The sequence below is a fragment of the Archocentrus centrarchus genome, chromosome 7 (genome assembly GCF_007364275.1).
Source record: "Archocentrus centrarchus isolate MPI-CPG fArcCen1 chromosome 7, fArcCen1, whole genome shotgun sequence".
Classification (NCBI taxonomy): Eukaryota; Metazoa; Chordata; class Actinopteri; order Cichliformes; family Cichlidae; genus Archocentrus; species Archocentrus centrarchus.
Window position 1 is genome coordinate 11261835 of NC_044352.1, and position 25306 is coordinate 11287140.

The following is a 25306-nucleotide window of genomic DNA, read 5'->3' on the forward strand; positions in this document are numbered from 1 at the left end:
GTTAGTGAGATGGTATTTCTCATTTTGAGTTATTTAATGCTTGAATTAACAGAATTATGAAGGTGTTTGATCAACAATGACAAGTGCAAAACAGCTTTGTAGAAAGCAGATATATATTTTTTTTAATTTTGTGTATCTTATACCTCTGGCCTTGTCACATATACAGAAAATGCCCAAATAGAATTCACTCTTTTACTATCACTCTTATGTCACAGTTATCAATATTCCTTTGCAGAGGGATGGTATCTTATCTGGAAAAATACTTTTTTCCATTGTATTTATAGAGCTAACACCATCCTGTTATCATACACTAAGAATTAATCCGTTAAAAATGCATAAGTGCCAGTTTGTGGAAACAACTATGTTGTCCCCCCATCTTCAATACAGTGGCCGAGATGGACATTGCTGTTTGGCCTTTTCGTGTTTTATGTATGTGGTTAGAGACTGACCACATATGTAGTACACTTTATAAGTTTTAATTTAAAGATCACAAATAGCTCTTTCAAACTGTATATGACCATTTAACATTTGTACATGTATATTTTCACCATGTCTTCCTCATTATGTCTTTGTCCTGCATTTTTTTTCTTAAAAGTAATGTTTGACACACGTTATGTTGGAGAAAGTAACTCGTTATACTAATCGTTACATTAATATCACGTTACTCTGTAACATGACCTGCAATGTATTGTCACATAATTATCAGTTACCTATATAAACCTGAGGCTACAGTCCCACACTGACACAAATTTCTGTTCTAATGAGGACGCATGATCTTTCTTTTACTGTTATGTATAAACACAAAATCTACAACAAAATGCAAAGTTAAAAACCAGCCCAACCAGCCCAGCCTCAACTATAACATCACCCTCGGTTCTTCTTTAGCTCAGTGTTTGCAGGCTCTTTGCAAGCATGCTATCTTTGCAGATGCTTGCAAAGAGCTGATGTTGTGTTAGCAGTAGAACACGGATGTTTCTGTCCAGGACGCATCAGCTGATTATAGAGCACCAAGCCTGTAGAACAATCTACCACTACAACTACATTCAGTTGACTCTAACTCTGTTTGTTTAAACAGTCCTTTTGTTAAGAATTTTATCAAATTACTATTACTATTTATTTTTTAACTACCTGTTCATTCTTTGGTGTTCTATAGTGTTTTTATTGGCTATTATGGTGTTTAGTTCCTGTTTCCTTTTTTGTTTGTTTTGCTTGTTTACTGTGTACAGCACTTTGACTGTTTGTCTGTGAAAAATCACTTGATGAACTTTACTTATTATTGTACAAGACAAATGTATGTATTGAAGTAGTTTTGTGCAAAATTCCTATAGCTTCATTTCAAGAAAATTGCCATCTGCTAAATTAAAGCACCATGGATCCATGGATGGATGGCAGCCTATCCCAGCTTCCATAGGGCGAAAGGCAGGGTACACCCTGGACAAGTTGCCAGTCTGGTGCAGGGCCAACACAGAGACAGACAACCATTCATACTCACATTCACACCTATATCCCCTTAAGTATTTTCTACATGTTCACACCACCACCAGTCTGAACCATTGATACAAGCAGGATGGATCCCTGCTTTAATGATGTTTATGCCAAATTCTGACACTACCATCTGAATGGTGCAGCAGAAATTGAGGCTCTTCACAACATTTTTCGACATTTTTCTAATCTTTTCGTCCAATAGTGGTGATCCTGTGAGTTCCAAGCTGACACGAGTGGCACAGTGTGAAAGTCTGAAACATTCATACCAGATCATCTGGCTCCAGAAACCAAGTCATTTTCAAAGTTAAATTAGCTTTCTTCTTCATTTTGTTGCTCGGTTTGAACATAAGCAGGTCAACTTGACTACGCTGAAATGCACTGAATTGCAGTTATGTGACTAGCTGATTAGATATTTTTGTTAACGAGCAGTTAATTGGGTTTACCTAAAATTGTGGTCAGTGAGTGTGCAGGGCTTTCTTCCCTCTGTTTTAATGCTTTAGGGCAGGGGTAGGGAACTCCAGGCCTCGAGAGCCGGTGTCCTGCAGGTTTTAGATGTGTCCCTGATCCAGCACACCTGACTCAAATGACTGAATTACCTCCTCAGTCTGCAGTCAAGTTCTCCAGAGTCCTGCTAATGACTTCTATATGTGATTCAGGTGTGCTGGATCAGGGACACATCTAAAACCTGCAGGACACTGGCTCTCGAGGCCTGGAGTTCCCTACCCCTGCTTTAGGGTGTTTTAAAAGCAACTGTTTCCTTGTGGGATGAAAAACATTCACTTAAAGTGATCCGTTTTGGCTTGTTTGACATGCAGATTTATGTGGATACCAATTTATCTCAAGTGTATTTGAAGAATATTCTGAAGTATTTCAAAATTCTGTTTGTTATTTATTTATTAAGTATAATTTAGGCTTGATCTAGGAATTCAGTTCAGAAATATCTAAAAAAAAACAAAAAAACAAAGCAAAAACTAAATGTCTAATCATACAATGAGCAACAATGCACTTACACAGCAGTTATCCCAACAGTAATTCAGCATGTACTTAACTCCTTTTCCTTTGCCTTTCTATTAGGCATAAAAAGCATAGTTTCTAGCTTGTTTAATTTGCCCCTTGTACCAAACAAATCATACAAATTGAACATCTGTAATAAAAGGACAACGTACAGACAATGTTCTAAGAAAGCATTTAGGGAAACAGAAAAAAAGATGGATGTCAATCAGACCTGACTACATGCTGGATGAGTTAATGTCAGTTAAACTGTGCTGCTAGAAGTTACAACTAACAACAAAATGTCCAGCTGAACCCAGCTGTTAGTGACAGAACAGCCGTGGGAGCTGTTTTGTAATCCTTAAAATTCTTGAGGGGTAATGTAATGACAGCAAGGCTTTGGTGGGCTTATAGATAAACCAGCAGTGGTCGCAACATATCAGGCAAGAGAGATCAGAGACTTTGCCCAGGGACCCCCCCCCCCCCCCCCCCCCCCCCAAAAAAAAAAAAATGTCAGGTGTGAAAAGTTCCTGTAAAGACTAATTTTTAGTTTCAGTTTTATTCAACATCAAAATATCTTTTTAAAGTTAGAAAATGTTTTCATTCTCTGTCTGTTTACTCACTGTATCAGAGCATAACGAAGCCAAAGAGTCACGAATTTCTTGTTTCTGCTGACTGTAAAAGACTCCCGCAGTCAGCAATCTGTCATGTAAGCAGCCACCCATCACGCTCTTCACCTCTCACACTCTGGGAAACAGTATGGGCTAAAAGTGAAGCCCATGGCAGCCTCCACCCCTTGATTTATATTCAGACAAATGGTATACAGTGCCCACTGAGCTCATGAATGAAAACCTTAAACACAGAAAAAACATTAATAACCTAAAGGCCCTAAAATTATTATTCCTGTTATATATCATGCATGAACACGGTGTTTTCTTGGAAAAAGGTATATCACCAATCAGTGTTTAGAATCATTCTTTACAATCTACTGAGATGCAGTGTTCTGGGGGATATTTTCTTAGCACACTTTGAGCCCCTTAGTAACACCACAGCCTACCTGAATATTGCTGTTGACCACTTCCATCCCTCTATGACTACAGTCTACCAATCTTCTGGTGGCTGCTTCTAGCAGGATAACATGTCACAAAGATCAGATCATCCCAAACGGGTTTCTTGAACATGACAGTGAGTTCACTGTGTTACCTCCACAATCACCAGATCTCAGTCCAACAGAGCACATTTGGGATGTGGTAGAACATGACATTCACATCATAGATGTGCAGCCAACAAATCTGCAGCAACTGCGTGATGTTTTCTTGTCATTATGGACTAAAATCTCAGTGGAATGTTTACAACACCTTGCTGAATCTGGGACAAGGAGAATTGAGGCAGTTTTGAAAGCAAAATGTGTTTCAACCCAGCCTTAACAAAGTATACCTAATAAAGTGGCTGGTGAGTGTATATGTTTTTTGTTTTCTTTTGTTTTTGTGTTTTTACAGTTATCTAGACATGACTGATTCTTAACATTTAAAATATGGACATTGACCTTTTCTGTTTCCATTTATTCAAATGACTGAACTTAGAGATAATCTGCATTAAGAACTCTATGTCACAGCATTTTACAATATTAATATCATTATTTCCTGCCTGTCAAACTCTACGCGCACAGCTATCTCAGATCAAATGGGTTTTTGTGGGTGTGCATGCATTCGTTCATCTGTGTGTTATGCATAAATTTGTGTGCGTGCATGCATGCATGTGTGTGTGTGTGTGTGTGTGTGTGTGTGTGTGTGTCATGCAAAAGGCCAATTCTTTAATGTGTTTGCCTGCCTTCTGGCTCACTGTTAAACCCCTGCATTGCAGCACTGCCAGTGGGATTTCAGCAGGCACAGCCCTTTTTTTTCTCTCTCTCTCTCTCTCTCTCTTACCCACCATCCTCACAATAGAGAGATTAAATTTGGGCTAGATCCCTCCTGCGTGGAAAGCTCCTTGCTCACACATGCACATCTTCCAGTGTTCATATGCTACGCTTCAGAGACCCAGGGCAGCTGAGAGCCCCCAAAAGTCTCCTGTAGCAACAGTCATGGAGAGCCACGTGTCTTGGAGACAGAGAGAGAGAGAGAGAGCGTAAGAGACTGGGAGAGAAAAAGAAAACATGGGATCCTTGGGGGCTGAGCAATTCAAGTGCTGTCTGAAAAGCTGCACAGTAATCTTGTTAAAGAATGGGAAGGCTCTGTAGTTTCGTACTGTTTGACTTTTCCAGTTGTTTGGACTACACGTACTCCTTATCAAACAGAGATCAGTCAGGAAATAAGAATTTTCAGAGGATTCTTCTTGTTAAACAGTTAAAGATTTTATCAGCTAATGAATTTTGAGACAAGCTTTAGTTCAAGTCTCTTACCTTTAACTTGTTTAATCTGGGAGACAAAATGACAGTCATGGACAGAATCAGTAGAAAATTCCATTGAGCATAGATGAATTAAGTTCTTTAGAATAATAATAATAACAAAAAAAAATGCTTAAAAGTATCAGCAGTTTCTTTAAACAACAGTTTGCTGTTGTTGCTAAAATTAAGAATAAAGTTTGGAAGAAATTTGTCAGAAATGTTACTACTAGTGATATTTTGAAGATGGTTGTATGAGACAGTAACATAAGTAAAGTGATAGCCAATCAGGTCATCCTGCCACTGAAATCTTCAATTGTGTATTATATGTTTTGAAGCATTTTACTAAGGATTGCAACATTTTAAAAATGAAGCTAATGCTACAGTCACACTATGGAAAACAGTGGTTGGACACTGCAGCTCGTTTCTGCAGGACATCAGTTTAACTGCAAAATGACATAGGTGCTCGGCAACCTTACTTATATATGAGAATATAACCAGAATACCTGTGCAGACTGACTGACTGACTGCAACGTGCTGGCAGTCTGTCTGTGTTTATGCATTAAATGGTGATTATTTGCATATCTTCACCAACTGGTCTGAGAGTGATTGTAGTCAGTCTGAGTTGCACCATGATTGTTTCGAAACAGGTTGCCTCCTACTAGGTGACCTATGCAGTCGCCTTACAGTTGAAAGTGGTTTCCCAGTGGTTGAGGGTGTTGGACACTCAACATCTGGGCAAACAGTTGGTCCCCACAACTATTTGTATTCACAACTCAACCATTGATTTTTACTAGTCATCATGAGGTTGCCATCCTATTTTTACTCTTGTGTAATCGAGCCATAAGTTAATGTCTGGGACTAGATTCTGATTCAGATGTGGCTCAATCCTCATTGGTGGATGGTGGAAGTAAGTGAGTGCTGCGTAGTATAAACAACTGAGAGGCGAAAAAAGAAAGTTAGAAAATATCTGACATTAAATAAGTGAAAGTGAAATCTGCGTGATCCCACCCATTACATGTGTTAAAAGCTGACTGAAGAAAATACATTTTTAAAGCCAGTGAAGACATTAAGTTTGCACACAGAAAATCACAAAATGATTTACCTGCATTATTTTCAAAATGTATAGACAAGACTCTATATTGTATTGCATATGTATCTTGTCATCTTAATCATATAGTTTCATATCATAAGAAGAGATTATTTTGTCTATATTCCAAGATCCAGCTAGCAAGAAGTCAAATGTAACTCAGGTTCATGTGCTCATGAGTTGATGCTGTGTTTTCAGTTGTAGAGTGATGAGAAAACTTATTGCAATTATTTAGGTACCTGTACAAGACTAAAGCTGACCTTTATTGATTTGGCTTCTCATGTTTATTTTGATAAGAGTCCATTGCCAGTGTGGTTCACTGATGTGAAGCCATCAACAAATTCTCTGTTATTTTTCCTCTGCATGGTTTGGTCCCTTGGGGCATAAATAGGTGGGGAAGGATCCAATTATTTTCACTACGAGGCAATTCCCTTTAACATGATTGTATCTGTGATTCTGCACATCAGAGCTTGGCTCTCTTGTCAGGTAGCTAAATTATGATTTAGAGTGAGATTTTACTTTCTATTTGTCCTTACAGGGTCAAATTTATTTCTGCTTTAAGATTATGGCATTATATAAGCACACAGCAAAAAAAAAAAACTTCTCTGTTTGTTTGAGGTTGAAATCTGGTTAGATTGAATGTCTCTGTTTTCATTTTTTTTGCTTTTCATTCTGCATTTCTGTCACATTTCTGTCATTTGACCTTTCTATTTAAGGTTAAAAACATTGCCGCTTGTAATCTTGGAGTGCTGCAGCGTGAAGCAGTGTTTGAAGCACTGCCTTTCTCCTTTCTGTCACTACGGCCCCCTCAGCTAGCTGCAAACAGTTCACTTTGACAGTTTCACTGTGTTTCTATGAGGACTGCGGGTATTTTTCTGAGCTAAAACATGAAAAAAGTCCTCAGTCTATACTCCTCCATGTACCTTGAAGTTATTCCTTTGTGTAGTACTGATATTTTTCATCAGCCATCCTGTTGTCTGAGGTTGCTTTGGGTGCGTTAGCAAAACAAAAGGAAAAAAAAAATCACCAGCACTAGGAAATAATCTCTTTCAGTATTCTGTGTCAGATTTTCTAACATCAGCAGGTCCAAATGATGAATTGATCTGGAGGGTTTTACTGTTACTTTGGAAAAATCAAATGTAATGTATATGTAAATTATAATAACCATAACTCACAAAGTAGAATTGGTTTTGGTGATGGCAAGTTTAAATTGTATGAATTGTTCTCCTTCACTGATGTGCACAAAATGAAGTTGGTTATCTCTCCCTGTGGATGTCTTTCATGATACAATTACAATAAAGCAATTAAGTCCAGTGAGTCATGAAATTGATTGTTTTGCCAAAACAGAAGAAGAAAATTGCCCGCCAAATAAAATATCCTCTTAGGTTTAAGCATAAAGGTGGAATCTGACTGATTGTAGATGTTCATTAATGTTCTTGTCAGCAAATTTTGAATTGCAAGAACAGTGAAGAACACACATGATATTTGAGCTGCATCGTAAAGGAAGGGAAGATTTCTGGGAAGTTTTTGTCACCTTATACTAATCTGCTTCACCAGTTCTGGGTGCAGGGAGAGTAAAGACCTAAAAGTGTTTTTGATCTTGTCATCTTATTCTTGACAACAAATGTAGGAAGTGTAATTACCAAAATATCAAGCTATATCTGTAGCCTTTCAATATTTTTAAAGTAAGTAAATATCAGACATTTCTTATTTTCCTCACTGACGGCAGTCAGTCAAACTAATGACTTGTTATAGAAGGAACTCTTTATTGATGGTACCAAAGGTGATTATGATCTCTTAAAATTCTTCAAACCATGTACTAAAAAAATGTGAGACATGTTGGCTTGTGTTAAAATCTATCATTTGTCTAATCCAACTCTTTGAATTATGGTCATCATTTTTCAGCAGCTGTCTTGTTTTTGACAATAATTTGATTCAATATGCTAAAATATGAAGTTGGGTTTTTAGTTTAGGTCATTACAATGCCATCACGATAATGAAAACAAATTAATTCAATAACTGCTGAACATTAGTGTGCAACAGATAGCTGTCAGTGATAATTCATTCGTTCTACAGTTTTGGGGATCAAAACAGGATCACTCGACGGGCAGCTTTCAATGTTTATTGGCACAACATTATTATTTGCTGTAGTAAGATTTTGTAATGTTTCATTTGGGGATGCTAATAGCAAAATATGTACATGGAGTGTGATTTAATGTCATGCATCATCTTCAAATGTTATGCACACCAGTTTGACTGCCTTCAAATCAATCAAGAGATGATTAAAGTTTTCCATCAATCTAGAATTTGCCAAATTTATCTTGAATTTTCATTAAATGGGTAAACAAGAGCGCTTCTTCATAGATTATTCTTTGACTCAAAGGCTAAAAATGCCTTTCTCTTACAGGATTTACACCTGAAAACACACCGTGATTACTTCCAGATACCTTTCAAGATTCAAGGTTTTGGCTGTAAGTATGACACTGAAGACATGCTGTGTACTTGAGTACATGAATTGGGGGCTTTGAGAGATTTCTGTGAGCTGGAAAGTTCACAGAAGGATAAAGAGAGAAGGAAGGGAGAGGAGGAGAAGATTCTCCACTTCAGCAGAGCGGTCCAGAGTCATTGCTGTGACCATCCTTTTTAAGCAGAAACAGATCACTGCACATCGTTACATGATTCCATCCTCTGCAGCTCCCCTCTCAGAAAAATCATTCATTCTTCTGGTCATTTCAGAAATCCAGCTTGCTTCTGTGCGCTTGCTGTCCACTATAAGCATGACCTACATGGCAGGCTGTCTATGGCTGGATGCTCTCTGAAACTGTCCGGTACTATAACATTCTGAAGAGCTTTGGGGTGAAACACTAGTTGACCTGAAAGAAGAGTCCTGTTGAATATAGTTATTTGTGAGATAGAAAATAACTCTTTGTGAAGAAATTATTTATATCTCACACCAATTTATTTCAGAAGAAAATTTGGGCTACTCAACAAGTCCAGAAAATGAAATCACCACTACACTATGGAATATGCAAATTGATTCACATGTTTTGGGCTTCACTAGATGTCAGCATGAAACATGAGTCGGGTTTTCCCTGTTCTCCCATCTGTTTGTAGAAAATCTTTGCATGTGCCAGGGAGGAGGGAGCTCACTGCAGTGTACAGTGAGCAGGAAAGGCATGGCGCTGATGATGATGCAGCCCACTGTGAGGAAACATGATTTACTGTAGGATTTGCCCATGGTGTCCCACTCTCCAGTATACCGTACACACTGCAACACTCCACTGATTAATCAGTCATTTCCATGAGTTATGGAAGCTGCAGTCCTGCAGGAACTACAGACCACTAATAAACTCCAGCAGGCAAAAGCCACGCCTTGAAGGATGCTTACTGTACTTGCTTCTCCTTTTATACTGGCTCTGTCCATCTGCCATTATTCAGCCCCTCACTGCTCTGTGTCAGCCTCATTGTTATCTATATTGATCAGCTCAAAAGCTATTGAATGAGTATTCATACCCTGAGGACCACTGGTGCACAACTAGGTGTTTGAATGTGTAGCACAATTAGTCAGCATCAGGTTTAAATTTGGCACCACAGGTGAATAAAAACAATATTATTATTATTATTTGAATGTGGATCACCTGTTTTTGGCCACTTTTTGTCAACAAAAACTAGGTGTAAACTGAAAGTAATTTTCAAGTTCATGTGACAAATCTGAAAGCAGGCATAGAGCGCCATTAATATTCATTATAGTATTGTATGCACCAGATAAATATAAGCAACCAGTAAGCCCTAAAAACAGAAAGAATTGGATGAAAAATGTGGTTTTCATAGTGATGAGGATAAATACAGTATTATCCTCATCAGTAAATCACAATCACTATTCATCATAGTGATTGTGATTTACTTAAAGCTGACAAATAATTATAATAATAAATATGTTTGTGTACTCACTTGTGCAGACACCTTTACTAAAACAAACATCAAAATATGCCATTTAGTCCTAAATTGTGCTTTTTTTTCACCTACAGTACCCCTGCACCCTGCACCTGCAAGAACAATGTGGTAGCACACATATGTGGCTCTAGCAGTGAGGTTTCCCTCACTCTGCCAGATCAAAAATGAGCCAACACAATGAAACACAAAGTATTGCATTGTTGCTATCCTCACATCTGCAGCACCACATGCCAGCACAGATATAGAACCCCCAGTTCAAATCCTTGACTGCTAACCACAGCATGAAATATTTACCACAAGAACTTCAAGGCAGCAGTCACTAAAACAATTTGGAGATGCGGCAGCAGCAACAGCACTGAATTGCATCAAGCCACCACAGACATAAATCTAAAGATTATGCTTATTAAAAAAGTATTAGATGATTTCACATGTTTGCATATGTTTGCTGTACACGATCAAGCATAATATTATGGCCACCTGCTTAAAATTGTATTGGTCCCCCTTTTGCTTCCAAAACAGCCCTGACCTGTCGAGGCATGGACTCCACTAGACCCCTGAAGGTGTGCTGTAGTATCTGGCACCAAGATGTTAGCAACAGATCCTTTAAGTCCAGTTACTTGTGAGGTGGAGTCTCCATGGACTGGACTTGTTTGTTCTGCACATCCCACAATTGTATTGAGATGTGGGGAATTTGGAGGCCAAGTCAGCACCTCCAACTCATTGTTATGCTCCTCAAACCATTCCTGAACCATTTTTGCTTTGTGGTAGGGCAAATTATTCTGCTGAAAGAAGCCATAACCATCAGGGAATGCTGTTTCCATGAAAGGGTGTACATGGTCTGAAACAATGCTTAGGTAGGTGGTATGTGTCATAGTAACATCCACATTGATGTCAGGACCCAAGTTTTCCATCGGGATCATTGCCCAAAACATCACACAGACTCTGCTGGCTTGCCTTCTTCCCATGGTGCATCCTGGTGCCAGGTGTTCCCCAGGTAAGCGACGTACATGCACCCGGCCATCCACATGATGTAAAAGAAACATGATTCATCAGACTAGAGCACCTTCTTCCATTGTTGGCACTTTCAGCGGTGGACAGGGGACTGGCATGGTTGATTGGTCTGCGGCTATGCAGCCTCATACGCAACAAACTGCGATACACTTGTGTATTTTGACACCTTTCTGTCAGAACCAGTAATAACCTTTTAAGCAATTTCAGCTACCATTGTTTGTCTTTTAGATTGGATGGCACAGGCCACTTTTCCTGCTTCTGACACATCAACTACTTGCTCCCTAATTTCCTTCGGGCTCAATAAAGCATCCATCCATCCATCCATCCATCCATCCATCCATCCATCCATCCATCCATCCATCCATCCATCCATCCATCAGGTGCCACGATGAAGTGATAAATAGTGTTATTCACTTCACCTGTCAGTGGTCATAATGTTATGCTTAATTGGTGTATAATTTTTGTGTACAAATGTTTCCTTCCTGTGCTCACACACACAGAAAATAAGCCTCATGGTTTATTTTTCCTTAACATACTTTGTCTTTTTCACTTCCCTTTTGAAATTCTATTTTAGTACTTATAGAAAAGGCTAAGACACAAAAGCACACACAGAAACACACTCTAAATCCAATAAATATCATACACATATAGATAGGGAATTCACATAAAAAAGGAATATGCTACTGGATCTGGCCCAGGGTGTACTGATGGGCTGAATTTATACAAGCTGCTATGCTTGATATAGCTGCTGCAGAAAAACACAAGTAACACAAAATTATTATTAGTTATAGTGCTGTTCTTTTTGTAGCATTTTTCTTTTTGCATTTTTCACAATTTCTATATGTTTCTTTTTTTTTTTTTAATTGGTGCTTGGAAGTGCTTCTCTTAGAGCCACTGCAAGGTTCTGATTTCCTCCAAAATGCAGTCACATTGTTAATTATATCTGTATGAGTTTAATAATCCACAGAAAAACATATAGTGCTACACGTGATTTTGCAGATAAGGCTGGGTAGTGCATTTTAATGGCTGCCTATAGTTAGTGACTGAGCAGCTTTAAATGCATGACTATAAGCTCCACGCAGTTAGCCTCCACAACACACAGTCCTTATTAAATATGGATTCTAAGTTGCACTGAATCTCTCTGGAGACTTGGCCCGTTTAGTTCAGAGTAAGGTCTGGGGGAGTATTTTTTATACTTATTACTCACTTCACTTCAATTCAATTCAGATCAGTTCAGTTCAGTTCAATTCAATTTGATTTATAAAGCGCCAAATCACAACAGTCGCCTCAAGGTGCTTTATATTGTCAAGTAAAGACCCTACAATAATTACAGAGAAAACCCAACAGTCAAAACGACACCATATGAGCAAGCACTTGGCGACAGTGGGAATGAAAAAAAACCCTTTAACAGGAAGAAACCTCTGGCAGATGGTCTGCCACGACCAGTTGGGGCTGAGGGGAGGGAGACAGGATAAAAGACACACTGTGGAAGGAGAGCCAGAGATTAATAATAACTAGTGATAATGCAGAGTGGGGTATAAACAGAGTAAAAAGAGGTGAGTGAAAAGAAAAAACTCATCATGGGCACCCCCCCAGCAGGCTAGGCCTATTTCAGCATAACTAAGGGATGGTTCAGGGTCACCTGATCCAGCCCCAACTATAAGCTTTATCAAAAAGGAAAGTTTTAAGTCTGATCTGCGTGTTTGTGAATTATACCATGGCGTCAGGAACTTCTGATTTGAGGTTTTCCTTTTCAGAGGAGCCACAGTATCCAAAGTCGTACGCAGTGCCAATGTAAAACTACTGACGAGATAATCTACCTCACTTGGAGCAGAGTTTGGGTAGCTGCTCTGCACTGTGTTGGCACATGGCATTGAAGAGCATAATAATGAAGAAATTATATCCATAAACTTTGTTACAGTTCTTTCAAAAAAACTTCTACTGTAATAAAACTTATTTCCCACTGCTGTGTAATCCATTAAAGTACCGTATTTTGTGGACCATAAGGCGCACCGCATTATAAGGTGCACTATCAATGAACGGGTCTATTTTCATACATAAGGCGCACCGGGTTATAAGACGCATGATAAAACATATGTAGAACGAAACAAAAGCATCAGGTAAGTCGAACTTTATTCAACTCAACAATAACTTAGAATATTGTTCATTTGTAACAAATACAGAAAAATCATTCATCTTCCACAAATCCATCAAATTCCTCATCTTCAGTGTCTGAGTTGAACAGTTGGGCGATTTCGGCATCAAACATGCCGGGTTCCCTCTTGTCATTATCCGAGTCAGTCTCGTTGTTGTCACTGTTTTGCTTTGGTTGCGGCACACAGCAACCATTTAATTGTTAATAAAAGGGAAACTTTTGCTGGCAACCTCTCGCCATCTTCTTCAACGTCTTAACAGACGCTACAATCTATTCTTTATTAATGAGGGTAAGAACAAGTCATTTCTTCATTTTATATATAAGCCCTTCATAAATCTTGTGCACCAGTATATTTACTGATATAAGCAAAGAAAAAACATTTAAAAAAAAAAAAAAGGAAATCCCTTTTTGACACAACACCTGAAACCTGAAAACTCCGCTGTCATCGTGTTTTGTGTACATGCAGCGCTCGTACAGCTCATACGGTATGGCATCGCCCGGACTTCTCTTTGGCACAGAGGGGGACAGTGCACATTCTCCCAGACCTCGATTCATCCTTTAGGAATTTTTAAGACAGCCGACAGCGAGTTTTGCTACACAAAAGTTGGCAACAGGCCGCCGATCGCCAGATTACGCACAAATACACGGGCCAGCATAGATGGAAATAGGCCAGGAACATGTTGAATAAAATCCATCATTGTTTTCTGTGGTTTACCGCATAAGGTTTCTATTTTTGGAACAATGCTTCCACTTCTTGTTGAATTTATCTCCGGCAGCTTTGGCTGCTTTCCACACCTGCTGCGCAGCACTCACAGCTTGTTAATGTCTAATATCATCAAAAGAGTCATTTTGTGAATCGATGATGGCCTACTTTAGAGAATTTAATGGGGCCTTTGAACTGATCCGCCGGACCTGAGGCCATATCGCTGCAGACCACGCAATGGTACAGTGGTGTGGATGCCTCGGCCATCGGCGGTCAGACAGCAGGGCTCAAATTACACAGACCGACCGACATTTTCTAACTATTTGAAAAGCATATGCTGGGTGTTACCCCCCCCCCCCCCCCCCCCCCCCCCCCCATCCCCCATATGCTTTGCATGCTCTGGAAAATGTCGATATTTGTTAAGCATTCCTTACCAAAGTCGCATTAAAACATTTTGACTGATTTTTGAGCGCAGTGTACCACATAAAATTGGTTCAAGGCCAGTAAGCCGAAAAATACAGTAAATGTAAATGTTATTAAAAAATGATCAGACAGGAGGGGGCTTTCAGCCAATACTGTTAAGTCTTCAATTTCTATGCAATATGTCAGGACAAGATCCAGAGTATGATTAAAGTGGTGGGTGGGCTCACTTATATTTTGAGAGAAGCCAGCTGAATCTAATAATAGATTAAATGCAATGTTGAGGCTGTCATTTTCAGCATTTACATAGATGTTAAAATCACCCACTATAATTATTTATCTGCACTGAGCAGTAAATCAGATAAAAAAGTCTCCGAAATCAGACAGAAACACTGAGTAAGGGCCAAGTGGTTGATAAATAATAGCAAATAAAACAGGGTTTTGAATTTTCCAATTAGGATGGACAAGGCTAAGAGTCAAAGTTTCAAGAGAATTAAAACATTGTCTGGGTCTTTGATTAATTAATAAGTTGGAGTGGAAAATTGCTACTAATCCTCGTCCTCAACCTGTGCTTTGAGCATTCTGACAGTTAGTGTGACTCGGGGGTGTTGATTCATTTAAACTAACATATTCATCCTGCTGTAACCAGGTTTCTGTAAGGCAGAATAAATCAATATGTTGATCAATTATTAAATCATTTACTAACAGGGACTTGGAAGAGAGAGCCTTAATGTTTAATAATCCACATTTAATTGTTTTACTCTTTGGTGCACTTGAGGATGCTATATTATTTTTTTATTTTATTTTATTTTTTATTTTTATGCTTAAATAGTTATTTGCTGATTTTTGGTTTGTTTTTTGGTGGTCTGGGAGCAGGCACCGTCTCTATGGGGATGGGGTTTTCCAAGCTCAATGAAATTATGCAGATGATTACTAGATTATTATTGTATTGAGAATCTGCTGTTGTAGCAATAGTCAGCAGCATACAAATTATGATGAGAGCATTTATAGTCATTTGCCACAGAAAATCCTTCTATGTTTCATATCTCATTGAAGAGGTGCCAGTGTTGCTTACTATGGGCAAACCCAGCATGCTATAAATCTTGGGTGGATCATTATGCTGTTCCCACTCTGACAATGATTCAGGCCAGGGCTGTAAGATATCTCTTATAATGTGGAAAAGAGGCCTGACTAGATTTCATAGATGAATGATGATGGCTGGAAATCATCACATTTTTTTAAATTACTGAGCTGGTCAGTGTACATTGTAGTGGAAGGCTACTATTTTACTTTCATACTTTACTTTCATCCTACACCAAACTATATGGAGGCATCGAGATGAAGGAGGAGTGTGGTCATGTCTCTGTGATCTTTAAGACAATATCTCATATGTTTTTGTTGACAAAGTCACAGAAAAAACCAAAACAACAATGAAAAGATAATGATTGCATGTACTCTGTGTAGCCAAGGTCTTGTATAGCCTGTACAGTTTTCTCTTTCTGCAGAAAGTATTAAAAAACGAACACACATTCGTGAGTCACACTGTTGGATTGATGATTTAGCATGTGGTCATTTTGAATCAATTCCTTAATTACCATCCTGCTGCTCTAACAACTCACTAATTCCAAATGTGTATCAGTCCACAGCTGAACAAAGATGCCAAAAAAAATTTACATTTTTTGAATAATGTTTGCTCTAAACTTTAGAATCCTGCTGGTTAGTAAATTAGCCTTAAAAAATAACTGAAAACAAGCTGTTCATTTGCTAGCTGTTATTAAAGATCGATCCATCCATCCATCCATCCATCCATCCATCCATCCATCCATCCATCCATCCATCCATCCATCCATCCATCCATCCATCATTTTCCACTTTCCAATCCAGAAGTCACAGGGGGCTGGAGCCTATCCCAACTGTTATAGAGCAAGAGGTGGGATATACCCTGGACAGGCCACCAGTCTGTTGCAGGGCTAACACAGAGAGACATGCAACCATTGACACCTACAGCCAATGTAGAATCAACAGTTTACCTATGCAAGTCTTTGAACTGTGAAAGAAAGCCAGAGTACCCTTAGGGAATCCATGCAGACACAGGCAGAACTCGCAAGCTCCACACATTAAGGGCCCACCCAGGACTTTGGACCAGGACCTTCTTGCTGTGAGGTGACAGTGCTAACCACTGCGCCATCATGCTACCCATTATTAAACAATCTATTAATGGGATGGCTGTGGCTCAGGAAGTAAAGTGGATTGTCCACAAGTCAGAAGGTCACTGGTTTTATCCCCAACTCCTCCAGTCTGCACACTGAAGAATCCTTGGGCAAGATAATGAAGCCCAAGTTGCCCTTGATGCATCCGTTGGTGGAATAAAGAAATATATAAAATATCATAAGCATTGTCCCTCAAAGTCTGTATGCTGTAGCAAGTACTAGGTAGGAGTGAACAAAGATGTACAACGCTCTGTTGTACTCATTTTTCTTTATGTGAGCATTATTGGAATACCATTACCTTCCCTTTAATGACCAAATCACTTCTAATTCAAAAACAGTGAGTATCTATTATGGCCTGACACTGAAAGATTGTATTGTCAGAGAAAGGGAGCAAATAGCATTCCTCTCTTCCAGATGTATGTTTTGAAATTGCAAAACCCCCCCTCCCTCTCTATCCCTACCCCCTTCCCTTTTTAGTGATTGAGACTCTATTGATTTTTGGTTCAAGGGCTCATTGCAAGCCAATAAGGTGGATGATTCACTTAGGGGAGGATGATAATTTCCAGTGACACACAGCAATGCCCAGAGGGCTCCAAACTGTCTGGCTGACCATTGGTGTTAAGTGAAAGTGTGTGTCACATCTTCTCATTAACAAGCAGATTTATCCAGTAAAACACCCACTGTAAGGGAAAAAAGTTGTTTGAGCTAAGAGACACGTGGCATTTTGACACTTTTGCAGTACTGATACAGGCAATTATAGAGAAAACATTCTCTTTATCAAACTTCAAAGCTTACAGAATATAAAGCAGGATGGAAATGTTTTTTTTAAATTATACCAAAGACTCATTAACATGTATCTATATAAGCTGTAGTGCAGTATGTATATCTAGAATAAAATCTTTTATGACGACAGTGGCAGTGGTGCTAGTCCAAGGACATGAGATAAATGAAAGGAGAGTCAAAGTAGCAAACTACTGCTGAGGTAAGCAGGCATCTTGGTGTCTTCATATTATCGTCTAGAGGTGTCTTCTATAATAAATCATTTTTTCCCTTTGTGCTTATTTTCATCCCCTCTTTTTTTTCAAGCACTCGCAGCCTTGTTAGCTGAGGCACATATCCGAAACCAATTGAGTCCACCAGCAGCAGTGGTTTTGAAATGCAGATGTGGATGCTAGTTGAACTGCAGAGCATCTGGCTGCTTTTGGATTGCCCTTATGCATTGGGGCAGAGATTGCTGCATGCAGCTCCTTGTGAGCAGCATCACAAATCAGCTGTCCAAGCAGTGAGTGGTGGAACGGAGGGAGAGACGGAAGATGGAGAGAAAGCGAGGGGAAGGGAGAAGTGGAGGAAGGGGAGGGGGTTCCATTCAATGAAAGAAAGAGTGAAAAGAGGGAGAGGAGGAGGAGATTGAGAGAAACAGAGGTGGGGGTGGTCACAGTGAGAATGGCTGAGTGAGCGTGTGTGTGTGTGTATAGGAGAACAAGTATTGCTGCAGTGGAAACAGTGCGAAGAGGACTGCAGTTTCTGGTGCTGATGGGAAAGCAGTCGAGGGACGTTATTAAGGCACTGTAAGATTAATTCTAAGTGCCTGTTTGGTGAATGGGTTTGCCTGTTGTGGAGAACAGGATTACGGAATTACGGTAGTGCTAGGTAAGGATGTATTTTAAAGTCTCTTCTCAGCTCTGCTTGAACCCTTCCTTTGTGGAATCTGGAATAGAGTTATGGGCTGGTGGATGCTGCTGTACTGAAGGATTTTTACCTGACGCATCCAACTTCAGCATTTCTTTTTTGTTGATTTTACCATAATGCAGGTGCTATGTGCATGTTACTGGTGCATGTGTTCCCAACTTTACTCTGAGGCAGTTCCTTGTGAAAGAAATAATGACTGTCCTCGGGTCCTTATCTGCCCTGGGATCTAGCCACAGGACCTTGCCTTCATGAAATTTATGATTTCAAATCAAGGACTGTTACGTGAATGTCTGGAAGGGGAGTGTAGCTTTGGATCGAGATTATTCTCATTGATCATGGCTCATTTCGCTTGTCTGGTGGGTGTTGTACCTCTTTCCGGGAGAGTGTCCAGGAGGCTGCCCTGCTGACAGATGCTCTGCTTCCCCCTTTAGCTACACCACTATCTCTCATAACCTCCCTAAACACTGAGAAACAGCCAAGTGGAGCCAAAAAAAGCACCACACACACACACACACACACACACACACACACACACACACACACACACACACACACACACACACACACACACACACACACACACACACACACACACACACACACACACACACACACAGAAAAACCCAGGTCTGTCCACAAAGTAACAAAACAGACACAAGCCCTGATGCTTTTTATCTTTTTAGACTGAGTAGTCAGACACAAAAAGAGCCTGACAGTTGTGCTGAGGAGTATAGAGAGAGGGGTGGGGATTTCATAAAGTGCTGCAGGATGCTCTTTTTTCTGCTGTCTATCATGGGACATATAGCATAGGCAGCACTGAGGTGACAGTACCAAGGACGAAACCTATCTTGGGCTGCATGTACTTCTTAATTCCTAATGCTGAGGCTTGCAATTCTGGATCTGTCATTATCACACCAGAGTTATTATTAAATCCAATTTAATTAAAATTCACTATAACAAACAGACTATGAATAGTAAGGGTATTATTTTTGCAGTGTTTTTGACAGCCAGGGGTTTTCAGCCTGCTGTGAAAACAAAATCCAAATACAACGCAATTTTTACATCGTGCACAAAGAGAATTATTTATTCTTCTGCCGTTCCTTGAATAGCATCTTGGAATTTAAACCACGCTTATTTTCCCCCTGGTATCTGGTGTAATTATTATCAAAGCCAATCAATGGCTTGCATTTGAAGTAGTCACATGATCACTCTGGTTTCAGAAGTCTAGTAAACAAGCCCATTGTGGAGAACGTGAGGATGACATTAAATATATGTGCAGATTTGTATGTGCTCTATCTGTATATTTACTTGTCAAATAGAGTGCAGGAGGCTATGTGATACTGAGCATGCTCTGATGATTCTTTTTTTTTTTTTTGTCAGGCTCTAAAACATTCAGGCAGGCTCATTAAGTTCAAACCTCAGGCAGCCGCTCCCAGTGGCTCTTGCACTGAGAAATACTCTGAGTCTCTCATACAGAACTAGAAAAATGAGAGGAAGCTTTGAAGTTCACCAATCTTATTTCTTTTTTTTTCTCTTGGCTCCCTCCAAGAAGGCAGCTGGTGCCCGAATGCTGGAAGTGCTTAAAGAGGAACAGAAAGAAAAGAGGCTTATTCTAACTGTGCAGCCTGTATCCCGTCCTACAGTATAGTGCTAGAGTGGGTGTGCCCTCTTTCACCCATATTAATGTTGTTTTCTAACTTCCTGCAGCTTTGTTAGTCATTTTTTTTCTCTCTAAGCTTATTTTAAAGTATTCCACAAGCAAAACCTTGTTTAAAATGATAAAGCCAGCCATGATGGACTCTAAGAATGAGTCAGTGATTTTCTCTCTGACACATTAACACAACTATCACGGTGATTGCTCAGCTGCCATCAGCTTTTCACTCCAGGTGAGATCTGAGCCTTTTCAGTTCTGGCCCAAGCCCATGTAGTGGTGTGTTGTTGGCAAGCGATGGCAGAGAGATTCAGTGTTAAACGGTTAGACACTGTCACTAGTCACAGCCTCCTGCAGTGCTGACGGGGCAGTTTCACCACTCTTTAATCTTTACAGGGAGAGAAAAATATGCTAGTCATGCTGAAAATCCCAGCAGCTTTTTTTTTTCTGGCCCTTTAGTTTCATATCGGAGGAGACAGTTTGTGATGGTCAGAAAGAGCATAGCACAGAGCAGAGACACACTTGCTGTAGAGAATGAGTAAAATGGTTTTCATTGTGTTTCATCATTTTGTTTTGTGCAATGCCAACAGTGTTACCCTTGAATTTACCCTGAGATTAGCAGTCTGGAAAGTTATATGTATATTCAAAAGTTAAATTTAAAGTAGGCATACATGAAATTATTAATATGTTAACTTGGTTAGGATAAATCAGCAACTGTATTTTAGTTGCAAATTCTCTGGCTACATTTGAAAGTGTTTTAAACATAGCAGGGGCGTCTTTAGTCCATTTTAGTTACAGAATTAGAAAATGGGTGTTCCACCCAGCTACTTGGTGATCCCCATGTTACCTGTTGGCCTTAAGTTGAGTATCTCAGTTTAATTTAAATAAATTTCTTTTTGGCTAACAACCTGCCCAGGGTGTACCCTGCCTCTCGCCCTATGGTACCCCCCTCGCCACCCCCTTTTTTAACCAGCCTATGGCGCTAATCTTAATATAAGAGCTAGAAATCAGTAGGTACTTAGTTCCCAAGACATTAAGCCACGTCTTCAGTGCAGTCATGGTGGATGAATCCCTAAGTTTAACACAGTCTTCCTCCCTACGTATTTTCCCTTTTAAAGTGTTATTAGATGCGGCCTATCTGCAGTACTGCAGAAACCCTCTGCACTGTCACATTTCCTCTGCACAGCCTTACAAGCAGATAGGGTCACTGTCTCTGTGACAGAATGATTAATCAACCTATCAGGGGACAGGGAAGGGGGCTGTGCTGAGGGGGAAAGGGAGAATGTATGGCAACTGGCTGTAAATGATCCCCTGCAGCTTTTCGCTCAAACCCTGGCGCCTCCCACCCCTCCTTTTCAAGGATCCCTCCTGATAATAGCTGAGTCACATTCAGATGCAGGTGAGAATAAGCATTGTTTTATCTATGCAAACAGGTTTGCAAATGAGCCCCTCTGGACCACCCTTTGGGTCAGTGCACAATGCGACAGATGAGAAAGAGGCTTTTCTTTAATTCTCTTTAGTCAGATCATCCACTGAGCACCTTTTTGACATCCTTATCTCAGTCACTGCATTCAGATCATCACCAGGGTTTCCCACATTTTGTTGATATTAAGCTGTAATTGCCCTGCTGACATCACTGATGGATGATCATATTTTTTTCTGTTGATGCTTATGTTGTTTATGTTTGCAGTCAGAGCATTCGTGCAGCCCTGAGGCTGTACACAGAGACCTGGTGCCTCTGTAAATGTCCTGTCCTAGATGGCTGCAGTTTTGCTGACTGTGTACCAGTGACTATGTAAATGTCATTCAGTCTGTTGTTTGCTGGTGCAGAGTACTGTTTACAATGTTAGTGTTCACCTTAGAAAGTGTTTTTTTTTTTTTTAATAATACAGTAAGATTTTAATACTACTTTATTAAATAATTAACTTTTTTGAACAGCAGCTTTTTTAACAGCACTTCCACTGGTGTGTACCACATTAACATAAATAAGGGGACATAAACACCATATAAGAGAACTGCTTATCATTGAATTTTGAGCCATGTTAGTTGAGTTTATTGTTCTAATCACTGTTATATAAAATATACCATCTGACAAAAGCTTGGCACACTCTCGGTGATGGATTGTGGCTAGAGACTTGAAGGCTCTTTGTCATGAATTGCAGAATCTGGCTCTGGTGCATATTTTGCACTATATGCAGTATTTTTGGAATTGCCAGAGCTTTTGTCAGCCTGTTGGCCCTCTGCCATGAGATTACAAAACAGAGAGTGCTTTAAAAGTGCAGTAGGCTACCTTGCAGAAATCTGTATCTGCCAGACACTTATCTGCAGTTATCTGACTGTGCATGCCAGGTAAAATCTGATCAGTGTACCTCACTGTGATGAACCAGAGATGCAATGGCTTGAAATACATAGCTTTACAAGATATACTTACGGAACCCTGCTCAAAATGACAATGCAAGTACAGTAGAGCAGTACAGAAAACTACAATATTTTCACTGTAAAAATGATTCTTCTGTATATACAAATAAATATCCTCTCACTGGACACTTTGTTGTTCAACTGCTTGTTAACACAAATATCTAATAAACCTATCACTTGGAAGTAACTCAGTGGATTTAGGCAAGTAGACATGGTCAAGCAACCAGCTGAAATACAAACTGAGAATCACAATGGGAAGAAAGGTGATTTAAGTGAGTTGGAATGTGGCATGATTGGCAGACAGGTTATTCCGAGTATGTGAGAAACTGACCCACTGGAATTTTCCCACATAACCATCTCTAGGATTTACAGAGAAAGGTCCAAAAAAGAGAAAATGTCCAGTGAGTGGCAACAGATGGGCTACAGCAGAGGAAGACTACACTGCACTGTTAAAAAAAAATCCTTAAAAAATGAAATATTTCAGCAGCTGGGACGCCAGAAACATAACATGAAAAACAAAATATTCTGTGTTCTAAAAAATGGAAATATTGCTGCCTTAAGTGGAGGAGTTTAACTATTTTAAGGTCTTGTTCACGAATGAGGGGAGAGGGGAGTGGGAGATTGACAGACAGTGGGATTGGGGCTGCGGCTGCAGTGATGTGGATGCTACACCAGTCTGTCATGGTAAAGAGAGAGCCGAGCATGAAAGAGAAGCTGTTGATTTACTGGTCGAGCTACATCCCTACCCTCACCTATGGTCACGGCCAAAACCAAGCAGTGGAAATGAGCTTCCGCCGAAGGATGGCTGGCCTCTCCCTTAGAGATAGGGTGAGGAGTGCAGTCTTTTGGTGGTGAAAACTTCCATAAGGACAGAAAATTTGTTATTTAATGAACAAATCCATATTCAGTTTTATTTATATAGTGCCAGATCACAACAAACAATCACCTATAATATTGTATTGGGTAAAGACCCTACAATAGTAACAGAAAACCCAACAGTCGAAATGACCCCCTATGAGCAGGCCAACTGAGCATTGTTTAAATGCCACAGCCTACGTGAGTATTGGTGGTGACCATATCCATCTCTTTATGACCACAATGTACCCATCTTCTAATGGCTGCTTCCGGCAGGATAGCGCACCATGTCATAAAACTCAAATCATCTCAAACTAGTTACGTGAACATGACAATGAGTTCACTGTGCTCAAATGGCCTCCACAATCACATTCGAGAACCTTTGGAATGGGATATTTGTATCATGGATGTGCAGCCGACAAATCAGTAGCAGCTGCATGATATGTCAGGATGGACCAATATGGGCCAAAATCTCTGAAGAATGTTTCCAGCAGCTTGTTGAATCTATGCCACAAAGAATTAAGGCAGTTATGAAGACAAAAAAAGGTTCCAACTCAGTTCTAGTAAGGCATACCTAATAAAGTGACATGTGAGTGAAATCTTTGTGGTATTGTCCACACAGTGTCTTCAGTGGTAAATAACAAGCAAGACAGTAATCAGTATCTTCCTTGTAATCCTATTAGAATTTGGCCAAAATGAGACCATTATGACTGCAGGAGCTCCCAGGCCATTTCAGCAGGGGTGAATTACCATAAAGTAGCAAGAGTTCAGGAACAAAGCTGCACATTATGTTTAATTGAAAGAACTCCACCATCTCAGCTCAGCTTTCTGACTACAGTAATGCTCTGTCTGATGGATCTAATAAAGTACTATGCCCCCTTGTTCTCTTAATGTTCCAGTACACATTTTCAGCTGAAATCTAGCCTAGAGAGATCAGAGGTCAGCTGTGACTCAGTGCTAGCTGAGCCAATATTCTCTTCTTCCAGTTTCTTCAAGTGCATTTATCATGCATTCAAGATTTGCATGATGCCTTTGAACAATTACCCTTTAAATGATATCCTCAATATCTTATGCAACTTGGCTCAAACCAAAAATAGCTCATTGGGATACAGATGAAAGAATCACTCAGCATGAAAAGCATAAATACAAAATTAGAGCATACACATACATGTAACTTCTCACGAAGAGATAATTTGTGAAAGAAATACAACTTTGTTTGATGGTCACTTCAGCGAAGATTAAGGGTCCTTCTAGTATGAAAAGCTTTGCATGTGTGTAGCCTCTTGTACATTTTTCATATAATCACATTAGGAGGGCTTATAGGGACATGAAGCAGCACAGGATGCACAGCTAGTTTAGTATGAGGCCAAGCATTCCACCCACACAGAAGCCATAATGTCACAGATGGTAGGAGCCTCAGTGGGGGTTGAATGATTTTATTGGGGTCACAGTAATTCAGATTGCTTTGTATCTTTTAGGTCCCTGGTTGTCTGGTGGCCAATGACATCCAGGCACCCCTTGCTGTCATTTCTCTTTGAATCTTTTCAAAGTGCCTTACTGTATTCAATACTTAATTTGCCGCCCCACTGCTCCTGACTGTTGCCCCGAGCTGCGGTCACATGACCCTGGGACCAGTTTTCTTTCCATTTGCAGAAGCCATTTTGAAAGTAGATGTTATGATGTTTGTGGAGTTTAAAGCTATGTGCTGCATTTGAATTCAAGTCTGGATGGATATATGACTTTACTACACACACATTTGTTTTGGCTGCTATTGGACAGCTGTGTGAAAGGCTATAGAGGGAAAGTGTCAGCATTGAGGGAAAACAGACCTGGCTCTCTGGCTGCAGATTTTTAATTAATTGCTACTTAGGTTGCCCTGTTCTTGTGCAGTGAAACAGCTGCGTGGCTTTAGCTTACTCTCCTTAGGTTGTTTTCTTGTGGATCTGACCTGTTTGCTAATAAGCCCTTACTAAACACAATCCCCACACGTGGAGTTGGCTTATCTGCAGCCTGGGGTTTCTCATCACTGGAGAAGATGTCACATTGGTCAATGTGTCATACAAATGACCCTAGATAGGGGCACAGAATTTCATAGTCACATGTTTTGTTTGTTTGTTTTTTAATGTTATAGTGAGGTCACAGTGATTGTATCATTAGAGTTTGACAGGTGCAGGATAATAAAAACGATAAGCCCGAAGACATATTGGAGTCTTTCTAAGTGACTCATATTTTCCTCTAATGATGATGAAGACAGCATATGATTTGGTAAACCATTAGTGTGCCTTGAGTATT

At 39.8% G+C, this 25306-nt stretch overlaps 1 protein-coding gene across 4 annotated transcripts in view; it reads left to right on the plus strand.

Moving 5' to 3' along the window:
* Nucleotides 1-25306, plus strand: part of LOC115782643 (synaptotagmin-2-like) — a 69634-nt gene that overhangs the window by 24105 nt on the left and 20223 nt on the right. For 2 of the 4 annotated variants that reach the window (XM_030732940.1, XM_030732944.1), the window contains exon 3: nt 8356-8419. The exons of 1 other annotated variant lie outside the window; for it this stretch is intronic. The gene's annotated coding sequence lies outside the window, so the exon portion shown is untranslated. Of the gene's footprint in view, nt 1-8355; nt 8420-17918; nt 18052-25306 lie in introns of those variants that run through there. One more of the 4 variants, XM_030732943.1, reaches the window with a different exon arrangement.